The 23,342-nt window shown below is 57.3% G+C and overlaps 1 long non-coding RNA gene across 1 annotated transcript; it reads left to right on the forward strand.

The window, feature by feature from the left end:
• Window positions 1-10,218: 10,218 nt before the first annotated feature.
• LOC116453707 lies at window positions 10,219-14,594 on the forward strand. The gene is made up of 2 exons (XR_004243908.1): window positions 10,219-10,486; window positions 11,457-14,594. It is a non-coding gene; the product is annotated as an uncharacterized LOC116453707 (long non-coding RNA).
• The last annotated feature ends 8,748 nt before the right edge of the window (window positions 14,595-23,342 follow it).

Below are 23,342 nucleotides of genomic sequence, written 5' to 3' on the forward strand. Positions count from 1 at the left end.
CAGCTGAAAGTGCTGCAGAAGAGGGGCTTTCCAGCAGCCTCCCACAGGCTGGATCCGCCGAGGGCTCTGCCTGGAGTGCAGATGTGGGATTGCTGTGGCCAAGCCTGACCAAATGCCCCACAAGCTGTCCCTGCACCCACCCGTGTCCCCAGCAAGAGGTGCCAGGAGGAGGGGGAGAGTGGCTGCCCTGCAGAGGGGTCAGGGCACGGCCCCTGAGTTCTGGGAGCTGGGGAGAAACTGGGTAGATTTTCAGAAGAGATGAGGAGAGGCAGCAGCCTGAGATCCCACTCGACCCCTGCCTCGAAATCAGCACTCCAGACTCAGCATCCCGGGGCTGGGACGTGCTGGGAATCACGGGGCTCATGGAGATGGGGTTAAAGGAGCCCCAGGGACCCCCAGGACACGCTGTGGCTGCGGGGACAGGCTGCAAAAGCATCCCTTCACAGCCCCGCAGCTCCTCCGGGGGAAATCCCGGGATACTCGGGGAGGGCTGAGCCTCCATCGCCGCGGCCCAGGCCAGCGCCGCGGTCACAGTGTCACCGTGCCTGAGGCAGCACACGCTCCTGTGGTCCTGCACTTGCTTCCCTGCCTCGCTTTTTGCTTCCAAAGGCTTTTCTCTGCCTGCCCATGTGCTCCCAGCGTGTCCCTGCGGGGCCGGGGCTGGCACAGCAGCACAAGTCACCGCTGCACATCTCTGCATGACAGCCAGGAAAGCTTTCCCAGCTCAAGGATCACTGCGGGCTATCCCACACCTGACTCAGGGATCGCACACGAGCGGGGAAGAACCTACATCCCGCCAGCCCCCCAGATAACCCGGGATTTCCCCCGGAGGAGCTGCGGAGCTGTGAAGGGATGCTTTTGCAGCCTGTCCCCGCAGCCACAGCGTGCCCTGCGGGTCCCTGGGGCTCCTTTAACCCCACACTTGTGGCCTTTTCTGTGCCCCACCGAAGGTGTCCCCTCTGCCGTGTTTCCTGGACCTGCTCCTCTCAGGCTCTGGGGGCCTCAGTGGCAGCACCTGGGTGTCCATGAGCCACCTCGGTGTCTCACGCCTCCTCCCCCAGCCTCTGCTCGCAGGAATGCTGCGAATGCAGAAGCTGACAGCTGCCCAGACCAGCTTTTACCCTTACAGAGTGTCTGCTCACACTCTTCCCTCCTGGAAGCGGGGCTGGGAAAGCCTGGTGGCAGTGTGGGAAGATAAAGGGCCGCTGCCAGAGAGGGGATGAATATTTGTCATTTTCCATCACTTTGTAAGAGGCATCGAGGATCACAGGCAAGCTGCAATTAAAGCGGACTCCAGTGTGATTAATCCCGACTGTGCCGACCTCACCGTCCGGCGCCCACCCAGCTCCGCAGGGGTTAACGCTCCTCCAGCAGCGAGCAGACTGTCACCGGGGATTAATTGCAAATCCCAGGGCTGCACGCGGTGCTCCGCTGGCAGCAGGGCTGGATGCAAACAGGGCTGGGTGCAAACAGGGCTGGGTGCAAACAGCGGGGACAGCTGGAGGCGGGGAGGGGTCCGTGCTGAGCCCCTTGCCTGCCACAGCCCGGGGTGCTGGGAGCTGCTGTGCCAAGGGGCAGGACAGAGTCCTGCTGGCTGTGCCAGCTGGGGCGGGTGTGCTCTAGGGAAGTCTTTTTAAGGCTTTCTTTTACTTCTCATTATCCTGCTCTGATTTTGGTAGCAATAAATTCCATTAGTATCTCTAATTGGAGCCTGTTTTGCCCGGTATTTGCTGAGTGATCTCTCCTGGTCCTTATCTCAGGTCCATCGCAGTACCTCACTTTCCGTGCCCTCACCCCACCCGTGGGGCTTGTCCCGTGTCCCCGGAGCTGGCAGGAGCCTGGCTGCACGTCCCCTGTGTCCCCTCAGCACCAGGGCTGCGGCTGCCAGCTCCTGTTCCCAGCGTGAGCTTCTCCAGTGTCCCCAACATGGGCTGCTGGGCCCCAGTCCCCACTGTGACAGTGCTGCTGGTCCCTGCAACAGAGACATTTGTCCCCCAGCTGGGCAGCATCCCCGGCTGGAAACGGCATGGGGAAGGGCATGGATGCAGCCAGCCTGGAGCCAGGCCTGGTCCCACAGCACTCCAGGGCCCAAAGCCCCCATCCCCAGCTCTCTGCCAACTCAGACTGGGTGTTCACATTTTCAGCCTTCCCTTCGCAGGCACAAAAATTAAATTTTTTCTCTTTTTCAGTCCCTCGAGTCTCTGGTTCTCTGAAACATCCTCATTGCTGCTCAGGAATAACCAAAAGCTGGATGTGTAGGGGCAGGAATGTGTGCAGGCAGGCTCGACCACACAACCCAGCCCAGGAGCTGGGAGCAAATGGAGTTGTTAATTCACAATTCCATCCCCCCCTTTTCCTGGGCTTTCCTGGAGGTGCTGTCCCTGCTCCATAGTGACACCGAGGAATGATCCACCCACCGTGGCTGGACTAGATGTAACGCACTTTCAAAGACCTGTTTCATTTCTCCCCTTCCTGGTTCCACTACAGGTGTTTTGTGCCTGATCTCTGCATTCCTGACATGCCTGAAATTCCCTGATGCTTAACCTCGGATCCGAATTTCCTGGATTTGTAACATTTGGGTTTAAGTGAGTGGCAATGACCTTGTACAATTATTCACCCCAAACCACGGCTTTTTGAGCCCCTCCATAACTCCAGCTCGATACCATTTTTGAATGTAATTTATAAATTTGTTTGATGCCAAATCAGCCTCCAGAGTGTCAGCTCTGTCCTTCTGTTCAAACCCATCTGATATCCCAGATCTGGTGTTGAAAGGAGTGGCTTCAGTCAGAAATCTCTCCCTCTCTCACACCCACGTGTTGTGCAGCTTGGTGGGATGCAGACCTGGAGCACACCCGAGCTTCCTCCAGCTCCCACCCAGCACTCCGACCTCTCATCCCACAGCCACGAGCAGTCCCACGGGGACAGCTCACACCTCCAGGGAGCTCTGGCTGACTCCCAGCCAGCAGCTTGCTCTTTCTCAGCACTGAGGAATCTCTTCGATGTTCCCCAGCTGCTGAGCTGTGGTGCAGAGCTCTTCTGCTCGCAAGGAGCCACACGGTGAGCGGGTGTGAGGCAGCTCCAGGGGCTGCTCAGGGGCTGCTCAGGGTCTCGTTGCTTTATGCCACATGAAAATGTGGCCTCTGCTGCTTGCAGAAGTTGTGTTTCCTGGGAGTAACTGCAGGGCAGGTGGGTAAAGGGTGGAAACCTGAAAGCCCTTGAAGGCAAATACCTACCGTGGAAATGTGTGAAATCATTCTCAGGGAGAATTTTGTCACAGAAAGGGTGGCCAGGCAGGGGAAGGGGCTGCCCAGGGAGGTGGTGGGGTCCCTGGAGGTGTCCAGGGAAGGCCTGGGCATGGCACTCAGTGCTCTGGGCTGGGGACAAAGTGGAGATCGGACACAGCTTGGACTCGATGATCCTGGAGGTCTTTTCCAACCTCAGCGATCCTGTGATCCCGTGTGTTTTACACTGTGCATCACCTCCCATCCTGATCCGGGCAGGAGAAGGTCTGGTGGCTCTGGCAGGCTCGGTGCCCGCGGGGATGGAGGATGCAGAGTGGTCCAGGCAGTGGTGGGGTGGAGAAGCTGGCACGGGAGCCAAACCGGCTTTCATCGCTGGGATGGGACTGCGCGGTCCTGCCCTTCCTCCGCACCAGGAGGAATTGCCCTGCTGGGCTGCCTGGGTGGAAAACCAGCAGGATCGGGGCCAGGGCTGAGTCACGGCAGCACGACCCGCCCCACGCCCTGCCCCTGCTCACTCAGCGGCTTCCTATCGCCTGCAATCGCTTCCCATGGCCGGGAATCGCTTCCTCGGAGGAGCTGCTGCCGGGGAATGGCACTCAGCAAGCCTGAGCAGCCCCCACGCCCTGCCTGCAGCTCAGCCTCCCCTGACCTGCTCAGCCGGGGATGATCCTGGCCGGGGATGTGCTGGAGAGGAGGAGGAGGAGGAGGTGATGATCCAGGACCCATCCTGGGAGCGGAGGGGGTGTGGAGCTGCTGCCTCACACCTCACCCTTGCCACTGTCACCTGTGGGCAGCCCTGCAGTGGCCTTTGGAGAGACCCTGGAAGACAGCTCAGAGCAGGGTCCCCCTCAGCCCAGCCCAGGTCCCCTCAGCCCAGCCACCACAGCAGCCCAGCTGATGCTCTTGCCCAGGACCAGGTGTTTGGTGCCTCCCACTGTCCACAGTCCCTTCTCCCACCCCCAAAAGCCTTCCCAGGGATGTGGTCCTCCTGATTACTTGGCTCCCAGGCGGGCAGCCCCCACATTGCCATGGCTCCAGGGCTCCCACAGACCCTGGGGCTGTGACAATCCCATGCCCTGCTGGCCAAACCCCCCCAGCTCATCCAGGAGAAACCACAACCCACGACTGTCCCCGCAGAGGGGGGACTTCAGTTGTCTCCCAGTTGAAGTGCTTTGATCTCTTGACTTCTCCCTTCCTTTGTCACCCCCCATAGTCACATCATTTTCTCTTTCTGAAGACCAGCTTGGGGAGGAGAGGAAGATTCCATGACTGATGGAGCGGGTCAGGGGAAATCCAATGGGGACAGTGGGCAAAAATGACATGGGGAGAGTAAGATTGGTATCAGCAGGTACAAGTTGTCCCCTGGATACATTCCCAGCCTCCAACTTCTTCTGTTGTGCAAGATTTTCTGAGCCTGGTGTGGTTTGTTGGTTTAGCAAATCTCCACAGATCGCCTTTTCAAGCACTTTCTCAGTGCCTCCTGGAATCCACCTAAACCTTCTGCAGACACAACTCTGGCAGGGAGCTCCCTGACCCACCCCCTTCCCGGGATGAGCCACACCTTCCTTTGGGCTAGGTTTGGCTTCTCCTGCTTTCATCCTGGGACCCTCAGCTTTGCAGTGGAGGGGATGATGAGCTCATCTCCATTTGCAGGGGGTAACTCTGTTCTCCAAACCCTTGGGCCATCTCCAGTCCAGGCTGAGCAGCTCCAGGGGCATTGCTGCTATCGCAGAATTCAGCTCAGAGGAGCTGAGGGAGCAAATGACCAGAGCCAATTCACCATCCAAAATGGGTCATGTCCAGTTCTGGTCATCACTGGATGAGGAACAAATGGACAGAGGTCTCCCAGCCCAGTGCTGCCTGAGCAGACCCAGTGAGCGATGGGCTCTGCTCCCCCCATCCCCACCCAGACAGGCTGTGCAGGTGTCCCTCAGTCCCCATCCTCACACAGAGGGTTCCTGCTGCTCCTCACCCTGCAGCCCCACAGCCAAACCCGCTCTGCCCTGACCCCTGAGCCCCTGCAGCCACCAGCACCTGGAGCAGAGGCAGCTCCCAGGAGAAACCTGCACCTTCCGTGTGTGCAGGAGCTGGGCTGGGACCGGGGGTCACACACCGGCCCTGCCTGCAGCAGCGCCTGTGGCTGTGCCAACAGAGGCACAAGAAGGAGCTTGATGAGTGTTTCCTAAACCTGCCCGCTGCCTCGCTCCCAGCCCAGCCTAACTGGGCTGAGCAGGGCTGCCCGACTGGTTTCTATCCAGCTCGGCTGGTTTGGCCGTTGCCTCGCTGGCTGCTGGCGAGACAACTGTATTTTCTGGTTTTGCGTGCAGCAGCTTTCATGTGGGATGAGCTGCTCTGCTCCTCAGAGACCCAGCCTGGGACTGGGGGAGCTCCTGTGCACGCACAGATCTATGGTGGGGCCACCAGGCAGGGCCAAGGCCTTCTCACCGGTGACATCCACTGGGAGTGTCCCAGTCCCAATCCACGCTGTCCCCTGTGTGGTAGCCCTGGGAGGCCTCGGTGGCTCAGCACTGCTCTGCTTCCCGTGGCTGGACATGGGATGTGCATCCAAAGGGCAGCAGGGCTCCGCAGGTAGCCACGAGCTCTCAGTGTTGGATGGCCAAAACATGTTTGTCCTAATGCCAGGGAGGCTGAGAATTGGCCCCATCCCTGAGAAGAGAGATCTGTCACCCCTGGAGGTGTTCAGGACATGGCACTCAGTGCCTTGGTCTGGTGACAGGGTGGTGATGGGTCACAGGTTGGACTCGATGATCACAGAGGTCCTTTCCAACCAAATTAATTCTGTGATTCTGTGATCACCCCACTCCTGGAAAAGCTGCTGGAGGGTTTGGGTTTAAGGAGGCTCCTTACTTGACCCAGGGAATGTGCAACAGAGCCAGGAGTTGGATGCAGATCTCCTAAATCTCCTTTGAATCTCCTCCACCAGGCCTGGCTTCTTCTGCCAAGTCGTGCCAAGGGTCAGTGACAGAGGTGAGAGCAAGGAACCAAACCCAAGAGCCCCAGCTCCTCCTCACCTCTGTTTGTTTTCACCAGGTTGAGTCTCCACAAATAAAGGATTAATTGAGGCTGTTACAGTTAACCTGAAAGGGCCCTGCAGCATAAATTCGGGATCCTAAACACAACCAGTTTCAGGTTAGTAATTAGTGCACTTCATTGCAGGTGCACCCTGGGAGCTCTGCAACAAATACAGGATCAGCAAGAAAAATATCTGGAAGCAATGGCAGGGATTTCAGAGAACTCTCTGGCTTGAACACCGATTGGATTGCTGCTGCCTGCCTCATTAGAACTGCTCCGTTACTGGAAAGCCTTTGGGAATTGGGGAAAAACCCTGACATTTCATCTCCAGCCTACAGAGTGAGGAACCCCATAATTCTCATATCGCAGGCCTGGCTGGACCCATTCCAGTGTGAGCATGGACAGGTCACTTCAGCATCCTGGGGCTCATTGTCTTCTCTAGAACAGCAGCAGGGTTTCTGTGCCTTGGAGGGTGAAGGGTGTTTGCACAGAGCTTTGGGGGAAGGGCTGAGGGGATAAAATCCCTGTGCAGGGCTCAGGTTCTGCCCCTGCTTCAGGGCAGCCTCACAAAGCTGGGGAGCACTTGGAGCATTGCTGGGGACCAGCACCCAACACGGGACAGGAGGAACAGGATAAATCCCAGCTCCTGCTGAATCCCCCCACGGGCAAACTCAGAGCTGCTCTGTCCAAGCTTGTTGGGTTTAATGTGTTCAGAGGGAGCCAACTCCTTTCTCCCAGGAGCCGAAACTCTTCCTGAACAAAGAGACATTGTGGGATGTGATGGGCCTTCCTGGGCAGTGGGTGGCCTTTGTGCAGAGCTGGGGGCTGAAGGCTGTGCCAGGATAAGATTAGCAACCCTTGGGTGGGAAAAGTGAGTTCCTGCAAGTGTTTTTATTTCTGGGGTTTGCACAGTGCTGTCTTTGTCCCTCTGCTCTCAGCCCCCTCTCACCTCCCCAGCATCCTGGTGGGAGCATCCTGCTCGGGTCAGCCCTGCAGAGGGACACAGGGGTGGAGCCTTTGCTGTTCCAGCCCAGCATCCTGTGATGCTGCTGTGACAGTGGCTCAGGGTGCAGTGGCCCCAGCAGGGCTGGGGGGGTCCCTGGTGTTGGAGCAGCACCAAGGCAGGCGTTAGCTCACCCTGGGCCTTGCCAGGAGGGGATGTCCATGAAGCTGTGCACCAAATCCCTTGTCCTCATTCTCTCTTTCTCTCAGTCATCTTTCTGTGGTTTGTGATTTTCCAGCCACCCTCATCTGTGATTTACCAGGAATTCTTCTCTCCCTCCCCATCCTGCCCCTCCCCATCCCTTGATAACCTCCTGTTTCAGGTGTGTCCAAAATTAGGCAAAGGAGGTTCTGCCTGGGGCCCTCGAAGTCCCTTGTGGGGAGATGCCTGTGGTACCTGGTGACCAGGGCCATGTCCTGATGTGATGGCCCAGGAGTGGAGGTGGCCCTGCTCAAAGCCAGGGCCATGGGGACAGTGCAGGAGCACGTGTTTATTTCCCCTGCTCCTTCCCCTGCAGCCCGTGGCACTCCCCTGGCTGACAGTGGGAGCACCACTGGGTGCCCTTGGATGGGTGAGCTGTAAAAAGTTTTCCAGAACCCTTCCCTTGGCCAGGGAATCACCCAGCTCCCTGCAGAGAGGCAGAAGAGCCCTGAGGTGCCCCAGTGCATCGCCACGGGAGGGGCCAAGAGCAGAGGCAGGCAGGACATTGCCCCAGACACCCACACAGGGGTGGAGGTGTGCAGAGCTGACACAAGCCTGCACTCACACGCTGCCCCAGCATTCTGCACATGGAGGAGGAATATTTCCACTGCTTCCAAGGGGGAACATTCTGGGCGAGGTGACTCATGCCAAATAATCTGACGCTGTGTGCATTAGCAGGGTCTGGCAGGTAGGCTTGGAAAAACAGGAGCAGTCTGGTGCAGCTCCTGCAGGATACTCTGACCTCACTCCCGCTGGGTGGTGAGCAGCACCGGGGGTGGCACAGAAAAATAAAACCATGGAGCTGCTGGAGCCAGTCCAGAGGAGGCACCAGGATGAGCAGAGGGATGGAGCAGCTCTGCTGGGAGGAAAGGCTGCGAGAGCTGGGGGTGTTCACCTGGAGAGGAGAAGCTCTGGGGTGACCTCAGTGTGGCCTTGCAGGGCCTGAAGGAGCTCCAGGAAAGATGGGGAGAGAGGATTTCCAAGGCAGGGAGGGAGGGACAGGACACAGGGAATGTGTGGGTAGATTTAGATTAGGTGTTAGGAAGAAATTCCTCTGTGAGGGTGCCAGGCCCTGGCACAGGGTGCCCAGAGCAGCTGGGGCTGCCCCTGGATCCCTGGCAGTGCCCAAGGCCAGGCTGGACATTGGGGCTTGGAGCAGCCTGGGACAGTGGGAGGTGTCCCTGCCATGGCAGGGCTGGCACTGGATGATTTTTAAGGCCCCTTCCAACCCAAACCAGGCTGGGGTTCTATGGTTTTTAAGGGCGTGTTGGGCATTTCGTTTTACACCAGCCATGTTGCAAAGAGTAAAGGAAGAGGCTTCATGAGTCTGAGCCACCCTTTGACCCCCAGAGCTGTGGGGCTGAGGCTCAGTCTCAAAACCAAAGGGAACACAGTAAATCGCCCATGATGGAAATAATGTGCCTGAGTGGGCAGTTGGTGCAGGAGGGTGTGGAAGGTGGGGGTGAGGGTCTGGCAGCAGCCCCTGCGATGCCAGCAGGGCTGGGTGTCCCCAGTGTGGCAGCTCAGTCCCACAGGGGTGAACTCAGCCTGCCCACAAAGGGCACTGGGCATCTCCCCAGGAGAGATGAGGCAACATCAGAGCTGCCGAGGAATAGGGGAGGGGGCACCATAAAGGGGCCACAAAGACCCCCTGTGGGACAGCCTGTGGTAGCTGGGACCCCCTTTAACTTTCCAGTGGGAATTCCTCCATGGACAATTCCCTGTTGTTCTCCTGCAAAGGGCTGCAAATGCCCCCAGGAGCTGTTGGTCAGTGGGACCCCAGGACATGATACCCATGGCACGGCTGAGCCCAGAACACAACCTGGGCTGGAGCATTAAAAGCCCCAGGGAAGGAGAAACCAGCGTGAATATTTCGTGTCTTTATTCACAGAGAGCCAATATCAGTGAAACCTGCCTGACAAACTGCCCCCTCAAGACCGCAGAAATACCTTTTCCATTTCTGCAAATGGGCTGTTAATAGGAGAAGATTTAGTGGCTCCAAATGCACTCCCGGAGCATTTGATAAAAGTGTGTGGGAGCAAAGTCCAGAGCCTGAGCTAATACCTCTCTGCTGGATCAGAAACACTCGTCTAGACTCTGGCAGGATGCAAACAGTGCCAGAGCTACTGCTGGGGAGGCTCGGGGAGCTGCTGGGTCACTGCCCCAGCACTGCTGGCTCTTTAGCAGGGGCTCTTTATACCCAGTAGGGGCTTGTCTAAAGCTTGGTGATTCATAAGACAAAAATATGGTCTAGAGGATACATGGTGTTGCTTCAGCACTGGAAAATCTAAGATAAAGGCCAGAAATATTTTAAACTGAACTCCAGCGAGCGCAGAGATAGGGAAGGACGTTAGGGCTTGTTGCATGTGCCAAAAATAGAGTACATCAAGGAAAATAGCCTGGAACAATGGTGCAGGAAAAGCTTATCTCCAGGAGCAAAGGAGCACAGGTTTCTCTATAGTGCCTGAAAAAACCCCAACAAAACAAAACGATGACCTTGTGCTAGATCCTGATTCTCAGCTTCCTAAAACAGGTCTCCCAGATCCACCAGAGCTACTGAGGATGCAAAGCACTGAGGGTGGAGGTGGCTCACCTGGCCAAGCAGGTCTGGCCACGCGTCAGTGCTGATGTGGCTCAGCAGTGAAAAGTGGAAATTCAGAATTTAATCTTCACTGCCGCAGCTCCATAAACGGGAGCAACCTGAGGAGCGCCGTGGTGAGATCACCCCTGGTGCCAGTGCAGGCAGCTCCCGGCTGCTGAGGAGGTGCCAGAGCCGATGCCATGGGCAGGGTGAGGTGTGTGAGCTGTCAGCAAAGGCAAAGCAAGGTCCTGGCCCAATCTCAGTTGGGATCTGCCACAGCTTCCTGAAAAATCTCTGCAGGTCTCCCTGCAGGCTGTGCTGTCCATCGGGAGGGTGCTGCAGGAGGCACCCCTCGCTCCCTTCTCTGGGTGGGGGGCCTAGAAAATCACCAACCCCTCTGCAAACCTGAGAGGACGGGAGCACCAGGTCAGGCATTCATCCGGGAAGGAATGAACACAACCTGAGGGATGTCTGGGTAGGACGAGGTGGGCTGGACAGCAGTGGGTCCGGTGGGATGAGCTGGGATGCACAGGGAGCTGCTGGGTGCGGTGGGAGGAGGTGGGATGGATGGAGCTGCTGGATCACAGGAGGGCTGGTGGCCTGGAGGGGAGGAGCAGCTCCTTTGGGCACTCCCTGGCAGCCCAGGGTGGATGTGGCTGCGGTTCACAGCCTGTGACAGGACAGGGAGTGCTCCCTGCCAGCAGGATGTGGCTTTGCCATCGCTCCCATCTGTCTGTGTGAGCAGAGGGGGAGGAACACACGGGCACCTGCCCAGAGGGCACTGCCCAGTCCCACAGCCCCAGCCAGTGCCACTGCAGGGCACCCACACTCCTGGGCAAGGTGGGCAAGGGAGCCTCTGGCTCTGGGATGTGCAGGAGCAGATCCACAGCCCCGTGCTGAGCACGCTGAGCTGGACAGCCCAGGGTCCATCAGGCTCTGTCCTGTCCAGTGCTGTGCAGGGCTGCAGGTTTGAACCTGCTTTGCCTTTAACTGCTCCAGCCCAGCCCAGCGAGTGAGAGCTCTCCCTCCCAGCCCCAGTTCAAAACTTCCATGGAGGTACAAGGCTTCCAGCTGCTGACAGACACAGCTCCTTGCAGGCAGCAGGGCAGGGTGGGACAGGGACCGTGGGCATGGGGAAGCACCACAGGGACAGTGTGAGGTGCCCGTGGGCACCAGGGCTGGAGAGACCAGCTCGGGATTTGCTCCCCTGGGCTGGGGCGATGCTCGAGGGGCACCTGCTGCAATCAGGAACAAAAACCCTGGTGAGTGCAGTATCGTGAGGATTGTGTAAATATTTTGATTAACTTCACCTTGAATCTACATGAAGGAGAGATTTTTATCGCATTTACTGACAAAACAGCTTTTTTTTTTTTTTTTTTTTTTTTCCGGGAGGGAGGAGGAGGATGAGTAACTGCTAGAGGAGAATTCCTGCAGTGATTTCACAGCAGATGAAAGCAGCCAGATAGGAGCTGCTGCTCCCCGGAGCAAGGGGACAGCCACCCCCAGCAAGTGCTGAGCATGGAGGACTCGCAGTTCCTGGTGACTGGGACACGTGTGACATTCCTGTGTCTGCTCGGAGCTGATACAGGAGCACGGGGCAGCACAAGGAGCGTGTCCAGCCCCCGGCAGCTCCCGGCCCTGGCTGCCTCCTCCAGCAGCTCTCACGGTCCGTTTGAAGGGCCCGGTTTAATCCCTGTGTGCTGCTGCCAGGGTGTCCCTGGAACTGGCACAGCCTGGGCATACCCTGAGCTGGGCTGGGGCGGGGGTGATGGGCTGGGCAGGGCGGCTCCGCTGCCCCACGGCCAGAGCACAGCACGGCCTCTCCCTGCCAGAATTCCCCAGGGAACTCCGGCGGAGGGGACAGCCGGTGCCCAAAGGGCCGGAGGAAGACCGTGACTAATGAAGATGGGATGGGTGGCATTTCCCTCAGCAGATTGGCCTCGGTGAAAGCCATGGCAGGGGACTCTGTGGAGGAGGCTGGGAACAGGGAACAGATCCAGAGCTGAGGCATCACCGGGGCCTGGATCAGTCCAGGGGTGTGGACGGAGACAGAACTGCAAAGCTTCACACCTCGTCTGCATCCCCAGCCCCGGGGGTTGCCAAAGAGCGCCCGCGGGGGATTCCGCGGCTCCTCGCTCGCTGCGCATCCTTCTCCCCCCGCAGCCACCTCGGGCCATCCCGCTGCCGTCCCACCGCACCCAGGGAACATCCAGGGGCTCCTACAGAACCACGGACACCTTCTGTGGCCCCACTTTCCTGTTACAAAATACACCAAGCTCATCTTCATTTCCTCGGGCAGGGGCTCCCTGGGGCAGAGCCCAGCGCCCAGCACGGCCAGGGACAGCTTTGGCTCCGAGGCCACAGGGACTTCGAGTCTCCTCTGTAGTTCAAACATTTGTGAATGCTTTGCAGGAAAGATCTCCCTGTGCCTCTTGATCTGAAGAGAAGAATGGAAATGATGAAAATATGGTTCAGGGCATGAAAAGGTGTCGGGGCAAAAACATAAAACCTTTGTTAAGACCCCCAAAAAGAGAAGATAAACCATTTTTCCCAAAGAGTTTTCTTAAGGGGAAATTTGCTTCCATCTCAATCCAACAAAACCACGGAGGCATCTTTTGGTGCATTTTCTGTGTGTTTTATCGCTGGAGGAATGTGTGAGACTTGAGTGCAGTGGTGGGGAGCTGATGGGGGAGCTGGGGGCACTCAGGGGTTGGCTATCCTGAAAGCAGCCCACAGTGTCTGCATCAGGACTTTGGGGGCAATTTTGGGCTTTTTCTCTGCTGGAAGAAAGCCCCAGAAGGTGCCCTCAGCACATGGCGGTGCAGGGGCCACAGCCTTGCTGGCGAATTAAACAGTTCTGGGGAAGGTCCTGTCGGCTGCTCTGGGGTCCTGCAGCTGCTCCCGGGCTGTGCTGGCTGTGCGGCCCCTGGGACACGGCTCGGAGTGAAAGGTGGCCAGGCCAGCTCGATGGCCCGGGTGGCACCGGCACAGCCCGCGGGTCCGGAATGTCCGGAACGTCACCGCTCTGTGGCTGGAACGCCCCGGAGAGCAGGGGGACATAGCCCCATGATCCGCAGTCCTCATTTATTGCTCAAGCCCTTCTTGTCAACAGATCGCTGAGATAAGGGCAGGGACCGAGCTGCTCCCGGGGCTGATGAGCCCTGCCCGGCCGGGAATGCTGGCAGGGAATGCTGCCATTCCCTGGGGATGGCTGTCCTGAGAGGTGACTCACGGCAGGGACTGCTTCTCGTGCTTTGGAGTCTGCAACTCCCCCCCAAAACCCACAACCTGCAGAGCTGGGGCAAGGGAGCAAAGAGAGCTGTGCCGGTGCAACCTGCAGAGCAATCGGGCACTCCGAGATGGGCACTGCCCCACCTGCAGCCCTGGCACGGGGAAAGAGGGGAGGCAGGGGAAAATGGAATTTCCGACCAGCCCGGGCCACTGAGGGACTCCTTCAGCTCCCTAAAAAGTGGCAAGGTGAGGGCCGGGCTCTTCACCCAGGCAACCAGCGACAGGACAAGGGGAGCCCTTCATGCCCAGTTTGGCTCAGGTACATTTTCAGAATTAATCAGTTTTGGTGGCTGTTTTCTCTCTGCCATGTTGTGTTCACCTCCAGCCTGGCTGCGCCCCAAGAGCGAGGAGCTCCTCATCATTTCAGAGAGAAGGTCAATTTAGCGCAGTAATTGCTGCATGAGGAACGTGTTTGGCCGTGGCTCTACGGGTCCAGTGCCCTGCTGGCAAAACTTGTGCTGATTGTCACACGTGGGAAGCCCTCACCTTTGTCTCAGGGCTCCCTGGTCCCATCTCACCCGCCCTGGGGACAGATGATGTGCTAGTGGGGGCTGCAAACCAGCACCCCAGGAGTGTGCAGACAAATCCAGGCTCAGCTGTGCTCCAGCCCTCTCCCTGCACCCCCTCAGACCCTGGGTGCTCACCCCACTTCTGCTCCATGGCTGTTCCCAGATTCCAGCCCTCTCTTCCCTTCCCCTGCAGCTGGAGTGTCCCTCACTCTGTCCTGTGGCTGCCCCTGCACCCCCCAAGGAAAGAATGCAGCTTTGCAAAAGCAAGGCAGGAGCAAAGCAGAAAAAGAGCAGTTTTGTATTATTTTCTTTTCTGGGCCATTTTGAATTAATTAAGGAATGTGATCTAAACTATAAATACCCTCCTTCACGTATGATTTATGGCCTGTTTGTTCTGGATTGGTATGTGCTTAATCTCTAATTGTGAGCCCACCATCTGTTTTTATTGATCTGCTTGCCAGGAGACTTATTGCTCTCCTTGGCCTTATATGGGAAAATTAGGTATGTGGTGAGGGAGCCAGAGCCAGGGCTGCCCTGACGTCAGCCTTGGAGCCTCGGGATTGTGCTTCCCAACATTGCTCCAGCCTCGTGCTCTTGCCAGGCCCCCTTTACCATGTGAAACTGCAGCTCAGGGGTCCCACAGAGCCCCGTTATCTGCAGGAACATCAGCCCACCCCGGCTCCCTCTGCATCAATCCCTTCACTGCCCGGAATGGGTTTGCTCTTTTAAAAAAAAAAAAAAAAAAAAAACAAAAAACCAAAAAAAAAAAAAAAAAAGGGGAGGGAGAAGAAGAGGATGGCGTGGCCTTGGCGTTTTTGGCTGTAAATCAGGATTCCGCCAGCCCAGCCTGAGTGCTTTCAATGGTGGGAGTGTCTCCATGAGAAAACAGGATTTATTCATGGGACCTGCAGGGCTCGGGTGTGTTATTAAGTGGAGAGATAATAGAGCCGGAGCCCAGCCCGTGTGCTCCGCATGGCCCTAGCAGGGAGGGGAGGATAAGAGCTCCCAGGAATATTTTGAGGCTTAAAGGAAGCCTGTGGATTTGAAGGAAGAAGTGCAATTTACCTGCAAAGCTGGGGAGCAGCGAGAGGCAGTGACAGTGCCACGGGAGAGCCGCCCCCAAAAGGGAAGGGGGTCTCTGTCCCCCTGCACCAACTGGTCCCAGTGGGGCCAGCTGATCCCTCTGGCTCCCAGAGCCAGCTGGACTGCGGTGGGAGCCCCAGCGAGGGGTGGGATGAGGCTCCCTGGGGCACTGCGGGCACGCAGAGCTGCCGTGGCACGGGTGGGGGGGATCCCGGTGTCTGCAGGGAGATCCGGGAGGTTCAGCCCCCAGCCCGTCCATGGACAGGGACGGGGGCAGGATGGGGACCATCCCTCCCCATCCCGTGGCTTGTGTGGGCTGAGACCCTTCCCCACATGGGGAACCCCCGGAGATGGGGTCACATCGAACACTGGCTCTGCATTTATGTGTCCTCCACCAAATGCCCCAAAACACATCTGCAATCAGGAAGGAGCTGCTGTAATTTGCTCAGTCTCCCACATCCTCCCATGGTTATTATTTTAAGCCATTTCCCTGATTTCAGGGCCTGGTCTGGAGATCCCCATTCCCAGACTGACTGATGCCTGCGATGACAGAATTTCTGCTGTTGGGCAAATTAATTTCCCATGGGATTGTGGCCTACTACATAAATATAAAACTGACACATTTTTACCCGGTTGAAAGGAAAATAGCTCCAGCTCCAGCTTGCATGAGATAACGCTTGCAGGAGATAAGGCAGCAGTTGGAGTGTGAATTGCCATGTGGATCCCATCTTTCCCACAGATCCCTGGTGATGTTTGCTGGCCGGGCTGTGCAAGCCCTTGATAAGCGTCAGCAGCATTAATGCAATGCTTTGGTTCTGCTTCATCTCACCCACACCTGCCTTTTCCTGGGCACAGCAAATGGCAGGGAGGGTGGGAAGTGGGAGTTCCGTGGCCCAGTGTGCTTGGAATTCACTAAGGGATCTGCCTGGAGCTGTGGTGGTGCTGGAGAAGCTGGGTCAGCCCGCAGCCCTGAAGCCCCCACGCCTGGAGGAGGGCAGCGAGCCCCTTCCCACAGGGAGGAGATGGACAAATAGCCAAGGTCCAGCTGGACTGAAGGGATGTGGATCTCCTATGCCCTCCTCCAGGAAGGGAAGCAAGGAGAAAATCATCTGGGGAATGGAATTTCCATGGCTCTGGGCAGGATTGTGCTGTGGGTGCTGGCGGCTGGAGCCGAGGCTCCTGTCCCGCTGCCCGGGAGCTGCTCTAATCCAGCGCTGTCACCAAGGCCCCTTTGTGCAGGAGCAGGAGGAGGTGACCCCGGCCTGGGGGTGGCTCGGTGCCCCAGGGACCAGGCTGTATTTGGAGGTTGATCTCAGAGCCCTGGAGCCCTGGGTCCGTTTGCTCACGCAGCAGAAATGAGGGTGTTTGATCCTGACCTCAGTCCTTATAAATAACCCAACCGGGGCCGTGCAGGCACCCAAAACAATTTGTTCCTCTCCTCTCCCCTCCTCTCCTCTCTTCCCAGCTCCCTCACTGCCCTGGGAACCTCCCCTCACCCCCAGGATGATTAAATCCTGAAGAATGTGCTGGGAGCCCTGCAGGACCAAGGCTGGGGCCCACACATGGTGTGGGGGGCTGGAATAAGCAGGAGGATTTATCTGCACTCTGTGTAACCCAGGCACGGCCAGAGAGCTCTTGGCTTGTTCCTGTGTCCAGAAAGAGCCATCCCATCCCATCCCATCCCATCCCATCCCATCCCATCCCATCCCATCCCATCCCATCCCACCCCAGCCACTTTGCTTGGGGCCTCTGTGGTGTCAGAGGTCACAGCAGCTCATTCCTGAGCCTTCCCTTCCTCCAGCTGTGCCGCCTGAAGGTCTCCCAGGGATGGATCCGTGGGTCTCTGCTCTCCTGGAGTGACATTCCTGTTGCCATTGGTGGCTCTTGGAGCTGTCACACACTGCCAGGTGCCACCAGCCAGGGGTGACCTCTGGAAAGGCAGCCTGGGACCTGCAGTGAAGAGGGAGAGGTGCATCCTGGAGTGCTGGGAGCACTGGGGGAACATGGGGTCTCCTGCAGGCTTGGGGTGGGTGTATTTGGATAATCCTGGGACAAATTCCCTTGTAGTTAAATCTGGAGCATCCAGACTAGAGCAGGGTGCCTGAGCGAGGGATCTCCCCTACCAGAAATCAGCTCAGAGCCTAAATCAGCAGTAGATCCATATTTATTGTCCCAAAGGGCACAAGTTCATTTTCTTTTATGACAGGAAAATACAAAATCCAGAAAAAAAGCAAGGGACAATGGCTTTGTAAATATTTGCAAAAACACTTTTATTGCAGAGGCTCAAACTGTTTGTTCTGTTTCCCTTCCTGCCTGTCTGCTGCCTCTACTCAGCTGGAATATGCTGACCACTTCCCCCCAGCCTCAACAGAGACATTAAAATGTCAAAAATTGTTTATTCCTGCAAGAAAATCTGGGAAAGGAGAGACCAGACCCACACTTAGGCTGCCATCAGGAGAAAGTCATCGGTGTGAGCTCAGCCCCACTGCCAGACATTGGAAAAATGCACAAAGGAAAAAAAAAATCAAGTCTCAGAGGTTATTTGAGGTGGGAGCCGGATCCTGAAATGCAGCTGCTTTCCAGTGGGGTTCTCCAGCTTCCATGGCTTTCCTGTCCCTGTGGGTTCAGCCACCCTGAGCACCTGAGGCCACATTTCCGAAGGGGAATGTGCTGGGAAGAGGTGCTGTGGGCAAGCAGCTCCTGACAAGTAGATCTGAGCAGAAAATGCCAGACCTGGAAGGATTTGTGCTCTTCCAGAGCACCCTGCCTGCCAGGCACGTGCAATACTTAGAAAGAGCTCTGGGGTGGATTGCAAAATCTACCCTGTTTGGAGTTTGGAACACTTTAATCCCTCTTTAATGATACTGCCCAGGAAATGACAAAGCTTTGGGAAAACAACCGGATTGGATTCTGGCTTGGGACACTTCAAATTGTTGCACACACTTTTTTCAGGCAGCTCAGCAAAACCCTACAACATCCTGCCACAGCTTTCCTTCCTTGTTTCCCTGACACTTCTGGCACAAAAATTGGGCACTGCAGCAGATCCCAAGGCTCAATTCCATCCAGGTTTGCCCCGTGCTGGAGGGATCTGGTTTGGATGACTCTTTCAAGTTTATGGGGACAACTGCTGGGGGATTTTGGAAAGGGGCTCCCCCTGCAGTGATGCCTGTGGATGGACACTGCCAGGGACGCTGCAGTGGGAAGAGATTTGTCTAAATACGACAGCCACATGCAGTGCCACGGCTCAGGGAATGCCAGGTAGGAACTGCTGGGTGCCCAGTGTCCCATAGGGACCATCTCAGCTGTGAGCTCAGAGCAGGGACTTCTCAGAGCTGAGCAAACTGCGCTGGGGAAAGGAAAGAGAATAAAACATTGGTGTTCTTCCAGTGGTTAATGAGTAAATATTAAGCTGTTTTGAGGTTTTGTTACAGGAGACTTTTTATGGGGTTATAGCTTTTAAAACAGAACATTGAGAGCCTTTGTGCTGAGTCCAGCTCATTCACAAGAGGAGGTTACACTTGAAAAAATCCACATTAGCTTTAGTACTGTTTGCTTTAGGCCACAGCGAGAAGGGAGACCCAGGGGAAGGATCAGAGGCATCTCGAGAATTCCCTTAGGTCCAACCTGGGCCTGCAGACAGTGAAAAGCCAGGTTTGGGCTCGTGTAGGGCTTTTGTGACAGCAAATCTTGCAGCCACAGGTCAGGGGCTGGCACCTGAACAACAGGACAGTGTGGGGTGTCCCAGGGAAGCTGATCCAGCTCAGCAGGAGCTGAGGGCTGAGAGCAGCCAGGGTGGGCAGGGATCCTGCTCCGAGCCAGCCCATCCCATCCCTGGCTGCACTGCCCTTCCATGGGCAGCTCCCTGGGATGTCACAGCACTGGGTCCTGCAGGGCTGGGGCAGGGTTTGATGCTGTCCCCCCCTCAAACGTGATCAGGGAGCTGCTGCACATCCCTGCAACCCGGCTGCAGCTCCAGCACGACTCCTTTGCTCTTTCCCTGGGGATTTCACACAAAAATGCTGTTATGCTTTGTCCTTCCCCATCATTTCCTTTCCATGATGGGAAATCAGTGTCTTTCCTCTTCCTTGACAATCAGTGGTGCAGCAGCACAGCTTTGGGCTCGGGAGCCTTCACTGGAGCAGTTTGGCTTAGAAAGCTGTGTGCAGAAAGCTGCAGCCACAAATGTGGGAATTCCTCCCCGGGAAGCAGGTGGGAAGGGGCTGCCCCATCGGCTGTCAGGGGCATGTGCAGCAGATACCGATTTCCTCCAGGACCTTCAGACATCAGCCTGAGTGAAGCAGCTCATTAAAAGCAGCTAATTGCTGCAGTCATTTGTGAAATGAGTATTTCAAGGTTAATTTAGTTTAGCACTGAGAGGCCTCCATTTCGCTCTGGAGAGGGTGAACTGCACAGCCCTCCCTGCCTCCCTCCCTCCCTCCTCTGTGGACAGAGCACCCAGGACGGGGAGCTCAAATTTGGGGCATCCTCAGGGATGGCTGTGAGGGAGCGCCCTGAGCTGTGACGGGGAAGCCCAGAGGAGGCAAAGTGCTGTTCCCACGTGGCAGGGTGAGCAGCAGGCCAGCTTGGCTTGTGCTTGATGCAGACACCAGCTTTGCTTTGTCGGGGGATGAGGAATGCCTTCAAAAGTTCTTTTAACCATTTACTGGAGCTCGCAGGGATACTGGGGGACGCAGAGTCTGAAATGAGATGTGTTCAGTAAAGCTTTGGGGTTCACCTCCCTTATCCCATTTCCTCTTTGCCATGGAGTTTCCACAAGCAACCCTCCCTGTCTGACGGACGCCCAGATGGCCTTAAAGACAGCAGGGACAGTCTGTGGGGGAAAAGGGACATTTGCTGCAGCTGGGGTGGTGCCTGCTGGTGGAATCATTTTCTGCTCCTTGCAGACTAAAAGCAAGTCCAAGGAAGAAGCAAGTGCAAAGCCTTTTGTGATGCATCATTTCAGGTCCAGGGGGGCTGTGCCAGCCTTTGCTGTCTCATTGTGGCACAAAGGGCAGGGGTCTCAGTGCTGTGGGACAGCAACAATGGGGTCTCTGCCCATGTAGGAGCAGTGGGGACCTCTGTCCATCTCTCCACTCCCATCCTGTGCATCATGAACAATGTCCCACATGGAAGGAATCAGCTGCAGAGCCCAAACTTGCCCAGAGCTTGCTCCAGAGCTGGTGGAGCTGGAGAGAAGCTGGTGGAGCTGGAGCAGAGCTGGTGGAGCTGCACGTGTCCCACCTGAGCACAGCCCGCCTTGGCGCTGGCCTGGGGGGAAATCTGCTGTTTAATGGATGCATCCTGGACTTGCAGAGCACTCTCCAGCTGTGACAATGCAGATGTTTCCTGTCTCCCTGGATCTGCAGAGAGCCTTTTCCCAGCTGGAAACAGTTCCTGCATGTGGGCTCTGTCTCTGGGATCACAGGCAGCCCCTGACCTCAGGCAGCGGGATGTGCCTGGGATGAGTGACCATCGCACCCTCCCCGGGTCAGTCCTGCCTGTGGCCAGGCTGGGAGGCAGCTCCAGGGAGGAAAGCCCAGCTCCAAGGCCAGTGCAGGCTTGGCTGCCCCGTGGAGTGATGCCAGCCCTCGCAGAGAGTGTGAGCAGCCCTGACAGGATGTGGGGATCTGCAGGTAGGCAGGAAGATCCCACGTGTGAGCAGGATGGGAGGATGTGACTGTATTGACTGTCCTCCCTTGTTGAGTCTCTGTCTTTTCCTTGTCTGGACCCCTGGAGCCGAGACTGCATTTGGGAGACAGATGAAAGCCAGGTTCAACCCCTCTTCAGCCGGGGCAGGGCACAGCTGGTGGAGCCCTCACAGGTAACTTTTGCTTTCCAAAGCTGCTGTGCTCCGGAGGGACTGCTGGAGCCAGCCTCGCTCTCCTCCCTGCACGGCTTTTGGGGCTCCATGGCAAGGGCTGAGCTGAGGGAGGGGTTTCACTCCGAGTTTTCCTCCAGTGCCCCCTGAGCTGCAGCGAGCCCCATCCTGGCTCTTTGCTTTCCCTCCCCGGTGACAAACCTGTGGAGCAGGGAGTGCCTGGGCATGACCACGGCCTCACCCGAGCTGACCTGAGCACTTTCCCTGCTGCAGTGAGCCAGGAGCAAATATTTCCTGTGATGTGTCACGCACGGCAGAGCTGGAGCAGGCCCTGGGTAAGGATGCCACCCTCAGTGAGGATTCCTACCTGCACTGTTCCCGATGAACTCCCAGCATGGAAATGTGGAGGCAAATTCGCTCCCGTCAGACTGCGAGCGATTGTCTCTGCGTGGAGCAGGAATGCTCCCTGTCGGGAACAGCTCGCCAGCAGGCCAGGCTGTCTGGGGCACAGGGACAGCTGGATTGTTACTGGTGTCACCTCAGACAGCCCCTCCACTTCTCCTTGCCTGGTTTCTGCAGACCCCGGGAGGACTCGGGATTCAGAGCAGGGCGGATCCCCTCCAGCAGTCCTTGGGGGCAGTTCCAAGCTGTGGTTGAGCTCAGGGAAGCTTGTCCTTGTCCTCGCAGGGCACCCAGGACCCTGGACAGGGATGCGGGACGGGGTGCTGAAGCACAGGCTGCTCTGTCCCTTGCTGTCCTGCGGTCACACAACCCCTTGGGATCCTTCCCGCTGAGCGGGGACCACTGGCTCCAGGACAGCTGTGGGCCTGTGCTCTGCATCTGCAGCTGCAGAGCTGCAAACTCTGCTTGGATGCTGCACGAAGGGGGCAGGAATCGTTTCCCAAATCATTCCTTTTCCTACCAAGCTGCGGGACGGCCTCGGTGACCTCCAGCCCTCCCTCCCTGCCTGCTGTCTGCTCTGCCCGGAGCAGCGCTCCTGACACGGGGAGCAGAGCCCCTCGCCCTGCCGCAGGGCTGCAGGAACCGGGGGGGGAGTGGAGGATTCCCAAATGCCTCAAAACCAGAGGAGCTGAAAAACTCGCGGGAATTGAAGCCAAAACTGGACAATTCCGTCGCTGTTCCTGGAAATGCCACGTCAGAGCCAGAGCACTCAGCACCCACCTGCATTTCCCAGCCTCGGCCGTGCAGTCCCACACGCAGGGCCGGGAGCTGTGGGAAACGGGGCTCTGGGAGAGCACTGCTGACGCATTCCTGACAAAACCGGGGTGAACTTCCCAGCAAAGGCCACGGCGAAGCAAAGAGGAGAGGAGGAACAAGAGACAAAAGCACAAGCGGAGCGCTTAGGTCTGGCAGCCGGGGTGCTGTGCTGGGAAAATCCTGATTTACTGCAGGAGTTCTGGCAGATGAGGAAAGAAGGGAGCAGAGTTTCTAAGAAGTGATGGCTCCCTGAGTCTTTTCTTTTCTTCCCTGGCCAGCTTTGCAACCTTGCTTGAGAGCTTCAGTGGGTTTGGGGGATCTTGTGCTGGATTGCTGAGCCCTAGTGCCCAATTCAGCTTGGGAATAGGGCTCTGCCAAGCTCCTTGCACTACCTCTCGCTCCTCATGAGAGCCTTCATCCCACCGAGGGGACTCAGTGGGCACAGCTGAGCCGTGGATGTGAGCCAGGAGCTGTGCTCCTGCTCCACCAGGAGCCACCCCGATGTTCATGGAGTCAGGCTGCAGATGTGCCCTGGACTCTGCAGGAGCCCTGAGAACAGCTTTGCTGCACAGGGAGAGAGAGGGAGTCAGCATCCAGCCCAGGCTCCCACAGCTCCGGGTGATGCGGGTGGTGAGCCTTGGGAAGCGTTTGCCTGCCCATCCCGGCAGGTCTGCACACGCTTTTCCACTCCGAGCTGCTGCCGGAGGTTTCCATCCCAGGAAAGCCATGTGAGAGCAGCAGCTGTATGTAAATCAGCGGGGGAATCGGTGGGTGGCAGGGAATTCCCGCGAGGATGGGGATGGGAGGCCCTGGGGAAGGGTCTGCCGTGCTCCCCCCGTTTCACCTGCTGCGGATGCCGCACCGCTGCCCCGCAGTACCCGGCTGCCCCGTCCCTCTCTCCGGGAAAACCCTCTGCTGTTTATTTCTCCTGGCGCCTGGGGATGGCATCACCTCCTCATTGTTCGGGATATGCGGTGAGGAGCCTCCAGCTTTCCCCATCCCCTGCACCCTGCAGAGCGTGGGTGAGGCTTGTTCGGGTGGAAAACAGAGATGCCGCATTAAAACGCGAGCTCTTCGCGGATTTCCAGCCTCAAGTCCCCGGAGCTGCCGGGTCGGGGACCTCCTGATGCCGCTCGGCTGCCGCTGGGGACACGGGCAGGGCTCGTTCCCGGTGTGCAGCGCCAGCTCCCACCCCGAGCCCAGCGATTCCTGCAGTTACTTCTTTATTCTTTATTCCGCCTGGCCAAAGCACGAGCTGGGGGTTCCCACAAAAGGCTCCCTGCTCCTCCTCCTAACTTGGCACTATTTATACTTTTTAACAAACAAGGGCATCAGCCTTCACTGATTGCTGATCACATAACTT

Source organism: Corvus moneduloides, chromosome 19 (genome assembly GCF_009650955.1).
Source record: "Corvus moneduloides isolate bCorMon1 chromosome 19, bCorMon1.pri, whole genome shotgun sequence".
In the NCBI taxonomy this organism is placed as follows: Eukaryota; Metazoa; Chordata; class Aves; order Passeriformes; family Corvidae; genus Corvus; species Corvus moneduloides.